Raw genomic sequence first — 21,005 nt, 5'->3', positions numbered from 1 at the left:
TCTTTTAATGAAAATAAAAGGATTATTTTTCTTTTGTAGAATGGTTAAACAAATTGTTTTATAAATATATTAGGGTATTATTATAAAATTTACAAAATCATCAGTTTTAAAGGAAACTTTAAGAGGCCTTTATAAATGGATGCAGATGGAAATAAGAAACAAAAGAACAATTAATACATGGACAGCACACTATAAATTTTTTAAAAAATTTGAAAGACTTTAGGACTGTGATTAATTCAATGATAAATCATATGAACTGAGGAGTAAAGATTAAACATAACACACATACACAGAGACACACACATTAAGAGGTAATAGACTTAATAGGCAAAATGAGACCTACATTTTTGCTCATGGCCAATATGAAAATCTATTTTGGTGCACTATGCATAATTGTTATGAGGTTTTATTATTTTTTTAAATTTTTATTCTTCAGTAGAAAGAGAGAGAGAAAGGTCATAAGAAGGAAATAAAGAATTAAAAAAATAAAGGAAGGAAAGAAGGAAGGAAGGAAGGAAGGAGGGGAGGGAGGAAAAGAGGAAGGAAGGAAAGAAGGAAGAAAGGAAAGAAGGAAGGAAGGAAGGAAGGGAGGGAGGGAGGAAGGAAGCAAGGAAGGGAGGAAGGAAGGGAGGAAGGAAGGAAGGGAGGGAGGGAGGAAGGAAGGAAGGAACATCCTGTATTAAGAAAATGAGTTCATTCCAATCCAACCATTCTGGAGAGCAATCTGGAATTATGCCTCCAAAGTTATCAAACTGTGCATACCCTTTGATCCAGCAGTGTTACTACTGGGTTTATATCCCAAAGAGATACTAAAGAAGGGAAAGGAACTGTATGGTTCTGCACACATATACTGTATCTATGATATACTATAACATATTTAACATATATAAGACCACCTGCCATCTAGGGGAGGGGGTGGAGGGAGGGAAGGGAAAAGTCAGAACACAAGTGAGTGCAAGGGATAATGTAAAAAATCACCCATGCATATGTTCTGTCAATAAAAAGTTATAATAATTTAAAAAAAGGAAAGAAAAAAAAAAGGAAATAAGTTCCTTCACCAAGAATTCTAAAACAGTAAATCACAAGTGCGGTCCCTATCCATATCAACAACAACAACAACAAAACCTAAATGTATATTTTACTGTAATAATATACGTACTATCTATAGTATATTTTAAAATTTTAGCTAAAAAATTTAGCTAGATGTAAAAAATTTTACATCAAGAAAATAGATTTCAAAAATCTTGGTATCAAATGTCTCAGGTAAGGATTTAATATCATATATATATATATGTATATATGTCTGTGTATATATGTATGTATATGCATATGCATATTCACACAAAAATATATGCAAATGAATTTAACACTATTGACAATTTATGAAAAAATGGGAAAAATATAATTCAAAACTACTCAGATTTTGCTTCATAATTTTGCGTCAATGAATTGAAGAAAAAAAAGACAAATGATAGCAATGGTCAATGATGGAAAGATTGTAAAAAGATAGGAACTCCTCTGCATTGTTGGTAGGGCTGTGAAGGAGGATGTCAATTTTGGAAAGCAATTTGAAATTTGCAAATAAAGTGAATGAAACATTCATATACTTTAACTTGCATAGTTTCATTACTCCAAGAAGGTCATTTGTAAGAAAGTTCTCATAAACATAAAAATATGTATATTAGCCCATTTTGTGATAGTAAAATAATAACAAAATACAAACCAAAACATAGGAAAACTGGAAAAAAAATTAGATGCCCATCCATTAGATGCCAAATGGAGAATGGTTAAGCAAATTAGGTACATGAATATAATACAATATTACTGTGCTACAAGAAATGATGCATATGGAAAATACAAAGAACAAAAAGACTTACATGAATTGTTATAGAGTGGAATAAATAGCCAAGAATATATATACACAATGGCTAAAATGTAAATGTAAAGAATAGCCACAGTAATTATAATTTTGTAATGTATGGGTCAATGACTCTCATTCCCCCCAGTTTCTCCACATTCTCTTGTTTATATAACCTGTTGTATATGTACATTCTAAAGGGCAAATCATGATGGTACAGTGACAGGAGCAAAAGTGCTGACATCAGATCCCAACTATGTTATTTACTTTGTAAAACTTTGAAAATCTCTATGGGCTAGAAATATAAATGTAAGTAATTACAATTTGCAAATTTTAATTATGCATTTATGAATATGCATATATTTCAGGCAAGAATTATTGGAAGGTTGTGAGTGAGAGTCCATTGAGTCTTTTATTTTCTGGATAAAATTTTGAAATGTAGTAGAGTTGGAGAAGAGAACATATTGTATTCCTGTGATATTAATTAAATCTGTTTTAGTAATTGAGGTTGAGATAGCACACAAACCAAGCTCCAAAATTAGTTTTTTAAATATATACAAGTTAAACTAAAATAATTCATAAGGCCAGAAATTCTTTATTTCAATTATTTCAGAATGATGAAATATTAATACCAGTCTTACTTGTGAAGTCCCATGTGAAATACGTAGTAAAAGTTTAAAATCATATTTATAAATTCTGTGGGTATCAGGAGGAAAGAAAACAAATATTTATTAAGTGCCTTCTATGTGCCAGGCACTGTGCTAAGAACTTTACAAATATCTCATTTAATATTCAGCTCAACCCTGGGAAACAGATGCTATTATTATGCCCATTTTATAGTTGAGGAAACAGGAGTAAATAAAGGTTAAGTACTTTATACAGGATTGCAGAGCTAGTAATTGACCGAGACCATATTTGAATTTAAGTCATCTATAATCTATGCCAAACGTACTTTTCCACTTCATATCCTAGCTATTTTGACTTGAACTCTTACCCAAACTAATGACATTTTAATTTCCAGGAGAAACTTCATAATTTTCTAATTTTGTGTTTGTGGCAGCCCTGTTTGTAGTGGCTAGAAGCTGGAAAATGAATGGATGCCCAACAACTGGAGAATGGTTGACTAAATTGTGGTATATGAATGTTATGGAATATTATTGTTCTGTAAGAAATGACCAGCAAGATGAATACAGAGAGGATTGGCAAGATTTACATGAACTGATGCTGAGTGAAATGAACAGAACCAGGAGATCATTATATACCTCAATAATGATACTGTATGAGGATGTATTCTGATGGTGGATTTCTTCAACAAAGAGAAGATCTAACTCAATTTCAATTGATCAAGGATGGACAGAAGCAGCTACACCCAAAGAAAGAACACTGGGAAATGAATGTAAACTGCTTGCATTTTTCTTTTTCTTCCCAGGTTATTTATACCTTCTGAATCTAATTCTCCCTGAGCAACAAGAGAACTGCTCAGTTCTGCACACATATATTGTATCTAAGATATACTGTAACCTATTTAACATGTATGGGACTACTTGCCATCTGGGGAAGGGGGTGGAGGGAGGGAGGGGAAAAATCAGAACAGAAGTGAGTGCAAGGGATAATGTTGTAAAAAATTACCCAGGCATGGGTTCTGTCAAAAAAAAGTTATTTAAAAAAATAATTTTCTAATTTTGGACATGAAATTTCTCCAAATGTAGGATTTTTTATTCTTTTTTATATAAGTATTCCAGTAATATTTAATTTTGACTTCTACTGGAGAATAAGAAAAGAAAGGACACAAGTGGAATAACAAAAATAAAAGGTGCTTTAGAAAGAATTTGGATTTGTGCAAAGGGTAGAGAGCAAAAAATGTGGGAAAAACTGAAGAAAATGTAAAGAGGAAAAGTCTCTGGATTCAGATTTTGAGACAAACATTTGAAAAAGTAGACATAGGAGAAAATTCTATTGGCTTCACAGAGCATTTACTGAAAACATAACTGAAAACTTTCAATTTTTTATCAAAACATAAGAAGTAGAAGTCTCTACTTTGAGAGACTTGCATGATGATACTACCAGAGGGAAAGTAAATGTAATACCAAATATGGTGAAATCTTAGGCAAGATATAGAAGATTTCAGACAAGTTGCATTTTCTTTATTCATTGCTGATCATTGAAGGCAACAAATTCAACAGAGAAAAAAATTGATTTAGAAAGTAAAAAATATTACTAAGAAGCTGGTGTCTCCAAGTAGAATTGAATTTCTGGAATGCAGAGTAAGCTATAGAGTTAACAGATTTCTAACAGGGAATGAAGTATATCTAACAAAAGCAGAGAAGAGTACATTTGCCCAGTATGTCAAAAGGCTAATACAAGGGATTTTAAACCATAAAAACAGATATTCTAAGCTAAATGCCACAGTGAGTAGTTATAATAGACAAAGAAGAACTGATAAGGCAGCCAGAAGTTCATATTGTACAAATACAGGGAAGGAACCTAATCTAAATATTATGGTCACAAAGGCCTATATTTTAAAAATCCCTAGATTTTAATTACAGGCTAAAATCTTAGGATTTTGGCAATGAGTAATGGGAACCAAGGATCACAATGCAAAGAGGCAAATTTTACTTCAGACATTTTGCTGAAACAGTAGAATGAAAGTTACAATGGCAATTCAACTTTGGATAGGTTTAACTTATTCAAAGAGATCAAGATAGATAATTTTTTTTTAAAAAAAGGTGAAATATCATTGTATATTAAACACATATATTCTTCATGAAAAAATTTCCAGAAGCCTTAAGAAGAAAATATGATTGATAGTTGGCAAAAGAGAAGTGGAAAAATAAACAGAAGTCTGTTAGTTTAAAGTTCTCTACAATAGTTATAAAAAAGGAAAATATAGATAAAGAATTTGGAAAATAGATCACAAACCTGAAACAAGACATCTACAGAATCTTTCTGTCTCTGTCTCTCCTGTTTGCTGCAAAATTCTTGACTTGTATTAATAATGATTTCATCCTTAAAAACTAAAACATCTGTGACAATGGCAGACAGAAAACTTTCAGGTTTCCAAATGTCCTAATAGCAGCAATAAAAGGAGAACTTTATCTCAGAGCAGCAGAAATGAATACAGGATAAAGTACTTGACCTCTGAATACAATTTAAGAGGATCCCAAAAGAGAACTGATCTCCTGGGGTGGATATTCTGTCTAGGTAAAGTGTAAATATCTCCAGGCCAACTCTGCAGAATCAAAAAACAAGTTCTGGGATACCTGGGGTGAAAGGCAGCCTCAGACTTAGAAACTTTCTTCTTGCAAATAGTGAAAAGATATGATTGCTGAGTAGGAAAATATTGAAGGGCCTTGTACTCTGAGGGGACACCAAGCATAGATGTATTGACTAGATGTGTCCTGATCTATGGCTGCAGGAGAAGGAGGTATCACCTACTTGGAGAGTGTGTGGGTAATAATAATAATGATGATAATAATAAGTAATAAGTTGTGGGGAGCCTGTTGACTATAGTCACTTGCAAGAGAGTAGGGTCACCAGTTTCAGTTCTGGGTTAGAAAGGCAGCTGTCCTCTTTGGACACTTGAAGTTACTGGAAGGATTGCAAGGAGCAAGAAAATTTGCTGCATAGCATGGCCTAGATGTGAAGAGGAGAGCTCATAGTCAGATCAGAGAGAGATATCAGAAAATAACTGTAAGACAGACCTAGGTTTGTGGTGTCAACCACACAAATAACACCTTGTTATTACAATTTAATTCCACTAATAACTATTAAAACCAGAGTAAAATAGAAAATAAGTAGATTTAAAAAGAGTAAGGAAAGAATTGAACCATAGATAGTTACTATAGTACTAGAAAAGATTTGGGTTCATATTCAGAGAAAGATAATGGAGCTAAAAGAATTAACAACAAATACTCCTCTCTTTTTTCAATGAGAAATGTCAATCATCCCAAGCACAAAGAAAGTTCTTGAAAGAACTTTAAAAGGTCTTTAAAAAACAAATAAGATAAATCAAGAGAAAATCAGGGGAAAAGAGCAATCCAAGAAAATTAAGAAAAATATGAAAATAAAGTCAATTAACTGGAATTACTGAATCAAAAATTTAAGGAAGAAAATAATTCCTTGATAACTAGAATTAGACACAAGGTAGCTGACTATGTTTTAAGAAAACAAGAAGTTATAAAACAAAATCAAAATAATGAAAAAAAAGAAGAAAGTAAAATATCTCCTCAGAAAAGCAACTGACCTAGAGAGCAGATCGAGAAATAATATAAGAATAGTAAATTCTGTTAATTGTGGTTTTTATAAAATGATCTTGCTACAATATTTTAAAAAATTTTAAAGAAAAATTTCCCTGAAGTTCTAAAACAAGAAGAGAAAGTGGAAATAGAAAACAATCCAAAGACTACCAAATGAAAGAAATACCAGGAGGAACAATTACAGGAATATCATAACCAAATTTCAAAGTCCACAGCTTAAGGAGAAAAGGAAAAAAGGAAAGAAAATGTCAAGGAACTATGATTATCATTATTTAGATAGTTTGAAAGAAAGGCATGGATTGAGTTGAGTGTGATAGAATGACTGTGAAAAGAACTGTATATGAGAGATAAAAGGAGTGATTATCCCAAACAAATGATGCATATAAGAAAAAATTGTTACAGAAGATGCTAGTGAGGGAGGGAGGGAGTGTGGTAACATCCAAGAGAATTTACTACTGGGTTGAAGGATCTGGGGTGTCACACATACTTTCTCTATCAAAGGGTTATCATTAGGGTGGGGAAAAGATGGTATAGTAAAAGGAAACTTTAATATAAGTCTCTTTACATACCTCCTGGACAAAGATGAACAGAATTTATTAGACTAATTTCTGATCAGGAAAACCAAGAAATAGGTTTTTTTTTTTTTTTTTTTTTTTTTTTTTTTTTTAGCCTGTAATGACTTATAGAGATGGATAGAGTGATCTAGAGACTATGAGGGAGGGGGTCTAGCCAGGAATCCATGATATAAATTCAGAAAGAAATAAGATCACAAGGGAATAGGATGAGGAGAAGAGGATAAGAGAGAAACTCAAAAAAGGGTGAGTAGGAATAGGAAAGTAAGGTAGCAGGCAGAAATAACATAAAAAAATGAGAAAAATAGAAGAAATAAGGTGAGAAATAAAGTGAGGAAAAATAGAAAGGAGGAAAACACACAACAGGTAATTGTAGTTTAGAATGTGAATGAGACAATTTTATTTATAAAACAGAAAAAGCAGATAAAAAATTGGAATTCAACAATGTGTTGCTTTTAGAAAAGATTATAAAAAATGAGAAACATACACAAAGATAAAATAAAGATCAAGAATAGAATTTATTATGTAAAAAAAAACAGGAATAGTAATCATAACCTAAAATGAAGTTAAAAGTGAAAAACAGAGACACTAAACTGCCACCAATATTATTCAGAATTGTTTTAGACCATTTAAAATACATATTAGACAGCATAACATAGCTGAGCATATACTTCTCAAAATAGACTATATGAACATAAACATAAAACACTTTTTATACAGATAAATTGAGATCTAAATAATTGAAGAAATATTTATTGTTCATGTGTAGGTAAAGCCAACATTATAAAAAAGATGATAATTTTACCTAATTAATCTATTTATGTAATAATATCTTAATTAAATTATATATATAATATTCATACATACATACACATGTGTGTGTGTGTATGTGTGTGTGTGTGTGTATTACTGAGCTAGAAAAAAATTGGTGTGAAAGAACAAAAGGTCAAGAACTGCAATGAAACCAGGAAGTAGAGAAGATATTAAAGAAGGTGATTCAGCAGTATCAAACCTTAAATTATATTATAAAGTGAGAGAATTGTAGAAATATAAAAATAATAATTTTAAATATTATAAATTAAAATTTTCTTGTATAAATAGAATGCAGAAAATTGGAGTGAAATACTTTTATAGACAATTTCTCAGACAAGTTGTGATCAGATTGGAATATTGATTTACTTTAGAAAATAATGAACTGGTTTATTTAGAAAACCATGTGAAGACTTGGATTTATGAAAGATACTATCTACCTTCAGAGAAGTAGATGATAGGAAGAAATAAACATAATATCCTACTTATAGATATCTAAGTATATTTGTGTATATATGTGTATGTTGGTATTTATTTATATATATTGTTTATAGCTGTAGATAGCTATGCGTATCTATTTCTATATGCTTTTATCTCTTTCTTTCCAGGTTTAGTTGTAGCCTTCTTTGGGGGGGGTGGGTAGGGGAAAAGTAAAAGAAAAAAATAAAATAAAAAGTAAACTGCAGAAAACAAAAGAAAATTAAGAACAAAGAAATTCAAGGCAGTGTTGAAAATATTGTTCAGAAGAGGTTTGGCAATTTTTAATGCTGTAAAGTTACCCATGCATATAACCTGTAAATAAAAGGCTATTAATTAAAAAAAGTAATAATAAAATAAAATAAGATTATAATAAAAAAAAGAAAATATTGTTCAGTATTTATTATATAGGTTTTCTTGAAATTGAAATTTATTATTTTATATTGAATCCTCTCTTATGGTCTGCTTTGTACATGGCATTTTTTTCTTATTTTATATTTAAGTTTAAAATAAAAACAAAACAAGCAAACAATAATAAAAACCTGAGGAACCAATAGAAGGAAATTCTCTACTATGTATTCTCATTAAAAGGGGTAAACTGCATGGTAGGCAGTAGTAATAGAAACAAAGTGATAAAGTAGTTTTCTTTCTAGAGAATAAAGAATACTTTAAAGAATAGGACAGTCATATTCTGTCTAACATTTCTCCTTTGTTTTAAGAAAGTAGACTGAAAGGGTTCAAAGCAATGTACGTCATACAAAGTAAATGCATTTGAAAAACTTTAATAGGTAAAATGTGAAGAGATAAAATTAAAAAATTCCATTGAAAAGGATTTTTTTTTAAAAGAGTATTCTCAAAAGAGCAATGTAGATACATAGGAAATTCACCAACTATCTCAGATTTTATAAAGATACATAAAGAATATAGAAAAGAAGTTGGGTAAAAGAGCATGAATATGAGTGTATTATTCACCTGCAAAAATAGAATCAAAATTCTAAAGTTTAGAATGAGCTCATGCAGGTAAGGCCAACAAAGCATTTTCATTTAAAAGCTATATTGGGGTACAGAAGAAGACCAAACAAGGGAGAGGGCAACTCATGCAGTGGATGGGACAATGAGAACTGACAACAGAGAAAAAACAGAGCTGCTCTGTTATCCTTTTATCTCTTTCAGGGAGGATGGAGACTATCCAACACACTAGAAAAGATAGAAAAGAGGGAATAAAAATGGATGATAGGGAATTAACATCCAAGAGAATTTACTGCTGGGTTGAAGGATCTGGGGTGTCACACATACTTTCTCTATCAAAGGGTTATCATTAGGGTGGGGAAAAGATGGTATAGTAAAAGGAAACTTTAATATAGCTCTCTTTATATACCTCCTGGACAAAGATCAACAGAATTTATTAGACTAATTTCTGATCAGGAAAACCAAGAAATAGGGTTTTGTTTTTTTTTAGCCTGTAATGACTTATAGAGATGGGTAGATGATCTAGAGATTATGAGGGAGGGGGTCTAGCCAGGAATCCATGACTGTTGAAGGAAGCAATGCAGTGCTAAAGAATTGAGAGAGAACTATGTCAAGACACCAGAAAAAGATCCCAGGGGGATCCCTATGCAAGCCTTCAGAGCAAAAGTATGTACTATCTAGAAAATTTTGCTTTTGGTTTAAGGTTCCAGGTCAGAGGGGAAAGCTAAAGTAAAGCTAGAGGCATTATCCCCTCACTCCAAGATTAGATGTGCTTACATTAATTCTTCTCATTCAAAAGAAAAAATCAAGTTGACACTCATTCCTATTAGAAACACTAGAGAGTACAGGAATAAATGGAGTTTTTCTTAAAATGATCAGTAGCATCTATTTAAAACTATCAGAAAGCATCATATGTAATGGGGACAAACTAGAACCATTCCCAGTAACATCAGGGGTAACACAAGGGGTACCCCCATCTCCATTACTATTTAATATTGTATTAGAAATATACTTTGTATATTGTATAATATTGTATTAGAAATAGCTTTGTCAATAAGAGAAGAAAAAAGAACTTAAAGGAATTAGAGTAGGTAATGAGGAAACCGAAATATCACTCTTGCAGATGATATGATGGTATACTTAGAGAACCCTAGAGAATCAACTAAAAAACTGTGAAGACCGTGTATTTTTAAATCAGCAGGAGTCAGGAATTCAGGTTAGGGGAAAATCGTCAGTCTTTATTCTCAGTGAAGAAGGGTTGGAGGTGGAAGAGAATCAGAGATAGCAATGTGTGCAGCTGAGTCAAGAAGCTAGCTAGACCAGCAGCCACACGACCAGCAGCTAGGAGTATGGAACCAAGGTCAATCTCACCCAGCTTCTCTTCCTGTCTCTGTCTCCATCCACCAAAATCGTCATTTCCTATACAACACATCAGAACTTGCAGGAGAGTGGGCAGGGACCATTCTTTAACCAATCATGTATATTAATAGAGTATAGTCCAATTACTATTTAGCCTTATGTACTTGGGACCTCAGTGCATCAACTCAAACTTCAGCCCATTACAAAAAACTACTAGAAACAATGTAGAACTTTAGCAAAATTGCAAGATACAAAATAAATCCACATGAATCATCAGCATTTTTATATATTACCAACAAAATGCAGCAGCAAGAAATACAAATAGAAATTCTATTTAAAATAACTGTTGATAATACAAAATATTTGGGAGTCTATCTGCCAAGACAAAGTCAGGAACTATATGAATACAACTAAAAACACTTTCTACACAAATAAAGTCAGATATAATCAATTGGAAAAATATCAAGTGCTCAAGGGTAGGCCGAGCTAATATAATAAAAATGACAATTTTATCTAAATTAATCTAGTTATTCAGTGCCATACCAATCAAATTCCTTAGAAATTATTTTCAGGTCTAGAAAAAATAATAACAAAGTTCATCTGGAAGAACAAAAGGTAAAGAATTTAAAGGGAAATAATGAAAAATATGCAAATGAAGGTGGCCTACTTGTGCCAGACCTAAAACTATATTAGAAAGCAGAGGTCATCAAAACCATCTGATACTGGCTAAAAATTAGAATAGTCAGTAGTGAAATGGAGTAGGTTCAAAGGAAAAAATAGTCAATGACTAGAGTAATCTAGTGTTTGACAACCCCTCCCCCCCCCAAAAAAAAAAAAAACCCAGCTTTTGGGATAAGAACTCTCTGTTTGACAAACCAGCAGTGTTACTATTGGGCTTATAGCCCAAAGAGATCTTAAAGGAGGGAAAGGGACTCACATGTGCAAAAATATTTGTGGCAGCCCTTTTTGTAGTGGCAAGAAACTGGAAACTGAGTGAATGCCCGTCATTTGGAGAATGGCTGAATAATTTATGGTATATGAATGTTAGTGAATATTATTGTTCTGTAAAAACGATCAGCAGGATGATTTCAGAGAGGTCTGGAGAGACTTACATGAACTAATGCTAAGTGCAATGAGCAGATGAGATTAGTACTTACTTCAACAACAATACTATATGATGATCAATTCTGATGGACGTGGCCCTCTTCAAAACTGAGATGAACCAAATCAGTTCCAATACAGCAGTAATGAACTGAACCAGTTACACCCAGGGAAAGAACTCTGGGAAATGAGTATGAACCACTACATAGAATTCCCAATCCCTCTATTTTTGTCCGCCTGCATTTTTTATTTCTTTCACAGGCTAATTGTACACTATTTCAAAGTCTGACTTTTTTTATACAGCAAAATAATTTTTTGGATACATATACATATATTGTATTTAACTTATACTTTAACATATTTAACATGTATTGGTCAACCTGCCATCTGGGGGAAGGGGTAGGGGGAAGGAACGAAAAAGTTGGAACAAAAGCATTTGCAATTGTCAATGCTGAAAAATTACCTATGCATATATTTGTAAATAAAAAGCTATAATAAAATAAATAAATTAATTAATTAAAAAAAAAAAAAGAAAGAAAGAAACTTACCATGGGAACAGGAAAGATGAATGTTGAAATTTACAGAGCAATGAAGTAAAAAAAAAAAAAAAGATTTTTCTACTCCAAAGAGTAATATTAAATAGCTACTGGGCCAGAGAGAATTTATAGAAGAACTCAAAAAAGAATTTAAAAATAAAATGAGAGACATTAAGGAAAAACTAAAACTAAAATAAAATAAAAACCATCCAAGAAAAACAAGATTATGAAAAAGTTAACCAGTTACAAAAGGAGATGCAGAAGCTTAAAAATGAAAATATCTTTTTCAAAAATTAAAATTTGGGTAAGGAGAAGCCAGTGAAGTTGTAAGAGACCAAGAAATAACAAAACAATATATAAGAAAAAACAGTATATAAGAAAAACAACAGACCTGGAGAAGAGAAATATTATTGCCAAATTTTGAAACCCCCAGATCAAAGAGAAAATTTTGCAAGAAACAAACAAACAAAACAATTCCACTATACTGGATCTACAATTTAAATTTTACAAGACTCATCAGTAGCCACAATAAAAGTCTGTAGAACAATCAAAACGAGTAAGCCTGGAGCCAAAAAATATCATATCCAGCAAAGTTATTGTTAATATTGAATGAGGAAAATTGGACAACGAACCTGCAGATTTTCAGAAATTTCTTTTAACCAAACCCAAACTCAATGGAAAATTTAATATATAAGAGCCAATATCAAAGATCAATTTCAAGGAATTTAACATGGACAAATTATTTATGCTTTCATATGGAAATGTATGCCATATGCCTAAAATTGACATTAGCAATTAAGTGGCTCAAAAGAAACACTGGGGCAAAATTAAGATAAAAATAGTAATTATGTTATACAAATGAGGTACAGAGGAAGAACAGACACAGAGGTATAGCAAGGGGGAGGAGAACTCATAGTTTTGACGTTTTACTTATATTATGAATGCTTATAGTACACTCCAAAACTATAAAGAAATAAGGAGGAAGAATGGGTGGTGGGGAAAGCAAAGGGAGGGTGAAAACAAAGGAGGGTTCCATGGGTGAGGGGTGGATTAAGTAATAGCAAGGCAGTTTAAGAAGCAAAATTAAAGCAAGGAGTTAGCAGGAATAGGAAAGATATGTGGGGGTGGGATGGGGTGGGGAGGTGTATGTATATGTATATATCTATATATGTATACATAAATATATCCTTAACTATAAGCCTGCTTGGGGAAGGTGGGTGGGGATGAAAAGGGAAAAAGAAATAAAGTAAAAACAAAGATGTGGCAGAGAACTGTTAAGGGAGAGATTAATTCTCCAAGAGCCTCCACAGCTACGGATCATAACATCTGAAGGAGTTGCAGGGCAGCCTTTGCTGACACAGGTATTACAGATTGGGAATGAGATAGGAGGCAGAGGGAAGAGGAGAGAGGTCAGACAATTCAATGGTGTTTCAGTTAGAGAAGTCAGAGAACAGCAACTGCCTCTCAGTCTCCTTGTACCATCCTCTCACAAGAGGATTCTGGGTTGGCTCTCCAGCAGCCACTGTCAAGTAGCTCCCATGTATTCCAACAGCTCCCCTGTGTATTCCAACAGAGAACAAAAGAACAAACTATAAGGAAGTAAAGAAAAGATGAATATTTATGAATATAATTTCTTCTACTATTATTATTCTTTCTTAAACTGGTATTTATTGTTATATATTTTGAATCCTCTCATCTTCTGCTAGAAATATGATAATGTTCTGTTTAGTTTTCTTTTTCTATTTTTTTGATATTAAAAAAATACAAGAAAAGTAATACATGGGAAAAAAGGAAAAGAGGCAAGAATTAAAGAAGAAAGATTTGAAGGGAATCCATGGCTTGGAAGAAAAGTGTACAAACCCTTACTGAGGGGTTTTGAATTTTAATTTTGAAAATCAGAATTGGTCAAATTGAAGTTAATGAATCCAAGAGAAATCAAGAAAGTAAAAAAAAAAAAATTTGTAAAAACACTGAAGAAAATGTAAAATACCTGAAAAGTAAAAAGTGATATAGAAAACAGATAAACAGATTTTTAAGAATCATTGGACTACCTAAAAGCCATCACATCATATTTCTAAAATTAATAGATTTGTCCAGATGTTTTAGGACTAGAAGGAAAAATAGAAAATGAAAAATAACCTACTGGTAATCTAAAAGACATTCATAAATGAGAACTCCAAGAGGTCTCTTTGCTATGCATGTATATGGTCCAGGTGAGAATGAGTTCTAGTGAGAGTGGCCCTTAATAAGAGACATATTAAGCAATTTCTCATACCCCAACATATGCAATCTTTAATTAAATGTCTTACTCTAATGCTCAGGGACACATTATTCAAAGATCAAATTTTGGCTTATGTTTATGGCCTCTCCAAAGTTGGAGAATAGAAATAACAATAGAATGGTAATAGAATGTACAAGAGGAAAAAATTTATTTACTTTACATAAAAGATCTGGTAAACTCAAATGACTCCCATAGGATTGCAAGGACTGTACAACTCAAAAGATGCCTCAGTGAATTCATTTCTAACTACTGTATTAATATCTCCTAATAGGCTGGCAAATAAATTATAGATTCTCTACATAGACAATATCAGATATCAGTCTTACACTCTCACATTAATCCCAGTCTTTTTTCTGCCAGGAGTTATCCTCTAAGGTAAAAAAAAAAAAAAAAAAAAAAAAAAAAAAAAAAAAAAAATCTTGCTTCCTGTAAGGTTGAATCTAGAAATCTTCAATCACCATGAACTCAGAATGTCACCTCCAAGTCAACACTAGAAATGTTCATCACAAAGTTGCTGTTTAGTTACCTATAAGGAAAAAAGAAAAGGGGATTAAGGGGGGGGGGGCGGGAAACACAATGAGAAACCCATGCTCAAATTTATTCAGGAGAGCTGCCTCATCTCATCTCATCCCCCACTTTTAATTAAATGTATGAGTTATCTTCCCAACTAAACCACAGGATTATAGAACTATAAGGGGCCTCAGAAAGCATCTAATTCAACCCTTTCATACTGAGAGGATGACTATGTTGTTAATTCTTTGTCATCTGACATTTATATATCACATTAATGTTATTGTTCATTCATTTCATTCATGTACAACTGTTGTTATTCCATTTAGAGTTTTCCTGAAAAAGATATTGCAATGGTTTGCCATTTCTTTCTCCAGTTCATTTTATAGATTAGGAAACTGAAAGTGAACAGAGTTAACTAACTTGCCCCAAGGTGACACAGCTATGTGTGCTATAGACATAGTGAGTGTTTGAGTGTAGATTTGAAGTCAGGGCTTTCTGACTTTAGGCCTGGTGTTCTACCCATTGTGTCACCAAGCTGTCATATTGAACATTATTGTTTATGAAAATATTATCTAAGATAGATATATGTGACAAATTAGTGAAAATACAGAAGAGAGGAGAGAGAAAAAGAGAGACAGAGACATAGAAAGAGAGAGGAGGGAGAAGAAAGAGGAAGAGGTAGAGAGGGAGAAAGAGAGAGAGGTCTAAGGGATAGGGATACAAATAAAAATTTGCAAGACTTTGTCTATGCTCACGATAATTACAATATTATAGGGGAAGACATCACAAAATTCAAACTCAGGTCTATTCTGGCTCCAATTTCAATATTCATTCCAACATGCTGAAAATATAGTAAACAGCGATACACAAAAAGCAAAAAAAAAAAAAAATAGCAATTGTTATTGGCAAGTCAAATAGGGAATGGGAGTATTCTTCACCCTGTTTGTTCTAAAAAATATCATAGAGAAAAAGAAAGAAGTCCATAAACTATTTTTGTATATTATTGCATTATAATTATACTTTATTATTATATTATATTTAAATTTAGTTGAATATGTATCTCATATGAGTTGTATCTCATATGTATACTAGACTATAAATTATATTGGGAGGGGATGGACTACATCTGTGCAAAATATAATTAATATTTACCCAAATTCTAAATACCCTACATTGCACATAGTAGATATGGAACTGGGCATTCTTTTGTTCTTTTAACACACACACATATATACACCTTATATATGTTGTGTATGTATGCATGTGTGTATGTGTATATATATGTATGTGTATGTATATTATATATACATGTCTATGTATATAATCCACCAGGAGAATCAAAATGTGTTGAAATCTGTGGAGGATAGATAGATGGTAATACAAAATCCTATTTCTTAGGGATCTAACAGTCTCTAGTGAGGGGAGGAAATAAACTAATTTAAGTAGCTGGTTATAATTAATGACGATTAATAATTATAGAATTTCAAAGTTGAAAAAGAGAGACTTCAAAAGCTATCTGATCTAACTGTTAGCTGACCTAGAATGCTGTTTATGTATGGATCTAGAATCCTGTTTATATGTAGACAGAAAAAAATAGCCATATACATGTTCCTTGAAAACTTTCATTAAGATAAATCCCTCTACATCCTAAGGCAATGCTTTCACTTTTGTGTAACTCTATTAGCAATTCCCTCCTTCCCAATCCTTACAAAAGGAAAAAGACATATTTAAATCTTTTTTATTAAAATTTATTAATTTATTAAATATGTCTTTTTTCAACTTCTATACATTGGCCTAATTTCTGTCTTCTGCTGTAAAACAAAACAAAACTAACAAAACACATTGGTTGTTTCCATGGAACATCTCTTCAAACATCTGAATATAGGTATCATACCACAAGCTAAGTCTTTTCTTCTCTAATCTTAACAGTCATTGTCCTGGTTTCATTCCTCCAAATTCCTGAAGTTTCAGAATCCTAAATTTGGTCTGAAGATCTACTTATATGCCTTAAAATTTAATATCATTCTCTAGATTTGGTTTTAAAAGTATATATTGCAATGAGATTACTAAAGCTAAAATTTTGGAAATAATGAGTCTCAATTAAACTCAAGATTCCATTACCTTTCTTGGTTGTCATTTTATATCAGACTCAGAAAGTATGCAGTACACTAATGTCCTGTCTTTGATGTTTCTTAGATAAAATGTTATGTATGTATACCTCTCCCAATCCTACATACTTGATATTGATTTTTCAATTTCAGTAAGAATATAATATTCATCTCTAATTTATTTCTATTTATACAGCATTCTAGGTTCTTGCAATCTTTTTCTTTTGGATTCTGACTCAATAATCCAGCATGCTGCTTATCTTTTTCAGCTTTATATTGCTTGAAAGTATGATGAAATGGCCATCTGTGTTTTTAAGTTATTGATAAAAAGCACAGAGTCAAACATATCTGTGGGCCTCCTTTACAGATAATTATCCAAAATAGTTTCGTCTTTAAAGACTTTTCTTTTATTGTACTATCTTCATGCCCACATCTCTCTGTTCTTTCCCTCAAGAATAATTTGACACACTTTGTCAAATACTGATAAAATGACAAGTAGATTCTATATAAAATTTCTTGATCTACAAATCTAGAAAACCCAACAAAAAATTAGAATACCCTGGAATGAAATATTCTTGTTGAATCCATGCTAATTCATTGTTTTCACTGCTCCGTTTTCTAGAGCACAATAACCATCTCTTTAATCATACCTTTTAGAATTTTGAGAACAGAAGTTAAACTCAAGCAACTAATAGCATGTTAGTTGTTTTTTAAAAAAGGTTTTCTGAATGTGTATAAGAATTGAAATTATTTAATATTTCTTTTTACTATTTTTACTACAATGGTGTTTTAATGTTAATCTCTTCAGCAATACTAATGATAAGAGCATATTATTCAGTAGTTTTAAGAGGAATTACAAGAGGCTCTCTAAGCCATCTTATTTGTTTTGGTCATAAAAGGAAAGGAAATTGAACAAGAGAGAACTATCTTCCAAAATGCAAGTTGGATATATAGTCATAAGGACAGGTAATAGCTAGGACTTTTCTAAGTCTGATGTAAGGATTTCATTATGTGCCTTGGTTATGTGAATGGGAAGAATGGGGCTAAAAATCTAAGTTCTGTGCATATTTTAAATATTTGTCTCTGCCATTTAGCAGTCCTGTGATTTTGGGCAAATAATTTAAATACTTTGAATCAATTAACGCTATAAAATGGGGACAAATCCCAAGCTGCCTTTTTCACAGTACTATCATTAAGATCAAATAAAATGTATAAATTCTTTCAAACCTATAAAGCAATAAGAAAGCTAAGCTATTAGTAATACTATCCCCTTATCTCATTACTATTTCACATTTTGCCTATACAAAATTAAATTTTTAACCTAAAAAATAAAATAACAATGATAACAATATTGGTAGTAATACAAATAAAGAATGTTTCAAAAGAATTCTGACTAATTTGAGCTTTGGGTCTGATTCTGAAATGCGGTCAGACTCTCTTGGTTTTGAATTTCAATAGGGAAATTTTGCACAGTTCCCCTAGCTGTACAAAGGTATTTTAAATGTTCGGAAGAAGAAAGCCCCTTACTGAGAACAGCAGGGATCACACTGACACAATTGAAGGAACTAGGGGAACTAGGGGAACAAATACAAAATGAAGAGACCAAATATATTTTTTCCCTTCATATTTTCAAAGAGCAGGAAAATAAAGGAGGCCTGGAGAGATTGGTCACAGATGAAGGGGACTGATACAGTTCCTCTGGAATCAGCAGGGCCCATTTGGGTCTGAATGTTAAAAAGAATGGAGGGAAGACTATATGATTCACAAGAAGCAAGACAAATACATGAAAGGGGCCTGAGATGATCCAATAAATGACTCCATTTGACTGTAGCATGACTTTATCCAGGGATTGGGATATCAGGGTCCCAGATTCAGATTTTTCCCATGTACTTGGCTTTCATCTCTATATTCCTATTTCCTCACAAGTATTAATTTTTTAATGGAAAATGTCATATGATAATTGGAAATATTTGAATTCCTATAAATGAGATGACTTTATTTTATAAGCTAAGTATTTTCAAGGACATACCTCTATCTCTAGTTAACTTTTGGGTAGCATAAATCTATCAATATAGTAGTGAGCAAAGAAGGAAGTGTGGGATGATGCAAAGCCTATAGACTGAGTCAAAAGACTTGCATTCTAGATTTGAACTCACTATGAATTCATATTCTAGGCTTCAAATTTTCAGTTCTGTAAAATTAGAAGGTTATACTAAGTGATCTCTAAAGTTTCTTTCAGTTTCATCTCACAGTTTCTTTCCCAGGATAGATTGACAGAGTAATCTACCAATTTTGTCCCATTTTTAAAAAATGAAGCAGTTTTACCTGCTATAAAAGGCATTTATTAATTTTAACCCAAATTCTGATGACCTTGGTTTAGAATATTTTTAAGTAAGAACTTCTAGTAATGTGGACCAGCACAAACATGAAATTTTAGAAGATTGCCTGGAGGTACAGTGAGGTTAAATTATTTGTCCCAGTAATGCAGCTAATAATTAAAAGAAACTAGACTTTAACTTAGGTCTTCTCAGTTTCAAAGACAGTTCTCCATGCACTGCACATTGTGTATAACAAAGAAAAAAGGGAGGAAGAAGGGAGGAAGGAAGAAAGAAGTGAAGAAAGAAAGGAAGGAAAGCAGAAAAAGAGGGAGGGAGGGAGGGAGAGATGAAGGAAGTTGGAAAGAAGAAAGGAAAAGTGCTCAAAAACACTGTGGATTAGAGAAATGCAAATTAAAGCAACTCTGAGGTACCACCTCATGCCTTTCAGATTGACTCAGATGATAGGGAAAAGATAATAATAAATGTTGGAGTGAATGTGAGAAATCTGGGACACTAATGCATTGTTGATGGAGTTGTGAAATGACCTGACCATTCTGGAGAGCAATCTGGAACTATGTCAAAAGAGCTATAAAACTGTGCATATCCTTTGACCTTGAAGTGACATTACTGGGTTTGTATCCTAAGGAAGTTATAAAGAAGGGAAAAGGACCCACATGAACAAAAATATAGCAGCTTTTTTTGTGGTAGCAAAGAATTGGAATGCTGAATATGTTATGGTATATGAAGGTAATGGAATATAATTGTTCTATAAAAATGATGAACAAGGTGATTTTAGAAAGGCCTGGAAAGATTTATATGAACTAATGCTAAGCGAAACAAGCAGAACCAGGAATACATCATACATGATAATAGCAAGAATGTGCAATGATCAACTATGAAAAACTTGGTTTTCCTCAGTGGTTCAATGATCCAAGATAATCCCAATGGACTTTGGACAGAAAATACTATCTGCATTCAGAAGAAGAAGTAAGGAGACTGAATGTAACTCAACACATTCTATGTTCACTTTTTGTCTGTTATTTTTATTTCTCCCATGGATTTTGCCCTTTTCTATGAATTATCTCTTGCAACATGATTTATAAAGGAATGTGTATTAAAAATAAATAAACTTACTAAGAAAAAAAAAGGAAAGGAAGGGATGAAATGAATGAAGAAAGGAAGAGAGGGAGGAAAGGAGAGAGGGAGGGAGGAAGAAAGAAGAAATGAAGAAGGAAAGAAGGGAAGAAAGAAGGAAGAAAAAGGAAATAAAGAAGGAAGGAAGGAAGGAAAACTTTATTAAAGCCTTATGATGCATATGCTTACTGTGCTAACTGCTGGGGATACCTATGCAAGCAACAAGTTGGAGACTTCCTTCTCTGAAGGAGTTTACATTCTAACACTGAGAGACAAACCACAAAAGAGAGCTCAAAAACTGCGGTGGGGGCGAACATACTTTTTTAAGCATAGAGTTTTAAAGTCCAGAAAGGGAAGAGAATGAAGGGACCCCAAGACTGGGCCCTTTCACAAAATGGAGATTTCAAGAGGAACTCACTAATAGAAGTAGGAGTGTGTCTGATGGAGGTATTTTTCAGAGTGAGTAAAGTTTAAGGGAGTAACCAGACCTAGAGCAGAGAAGTCCGAGTGCTGAGGAAATTTTCAGGATGAGACAGAAGCAAAGGAATGGTTTTGAAATATGGAAAGTCAGGAACACTGCCCAAAAGAAAATGGTTATTCTTTTTTGGAAAATATTCTTTAATTCACAAAAAATTCAGTCAAATTCCTATTCTTTTTCTGCTTTTTGTTAAGGCCGTATAAATACTACAATTCCTTTTTTTTTGGTTATTATT

Source organism: Sarcophilus harrisii, chromosome 1 (genome assembly GCF_902635505.1).
Source record: "Sarcophilus harrisii chromosome 1, mSarHar1.11, whole genome shotgun sequence".
NCBI classification, from domain to species: domain Eukaryota; kingdom Metazoa; phylum Chordata; class Mammalia; order Dasyuromorphia; family Dasyuridae; genus Sarcophilus; species Sarcophilus harrisii.
Note: the sequence above shows the minus strand (reverse complement) of the source record.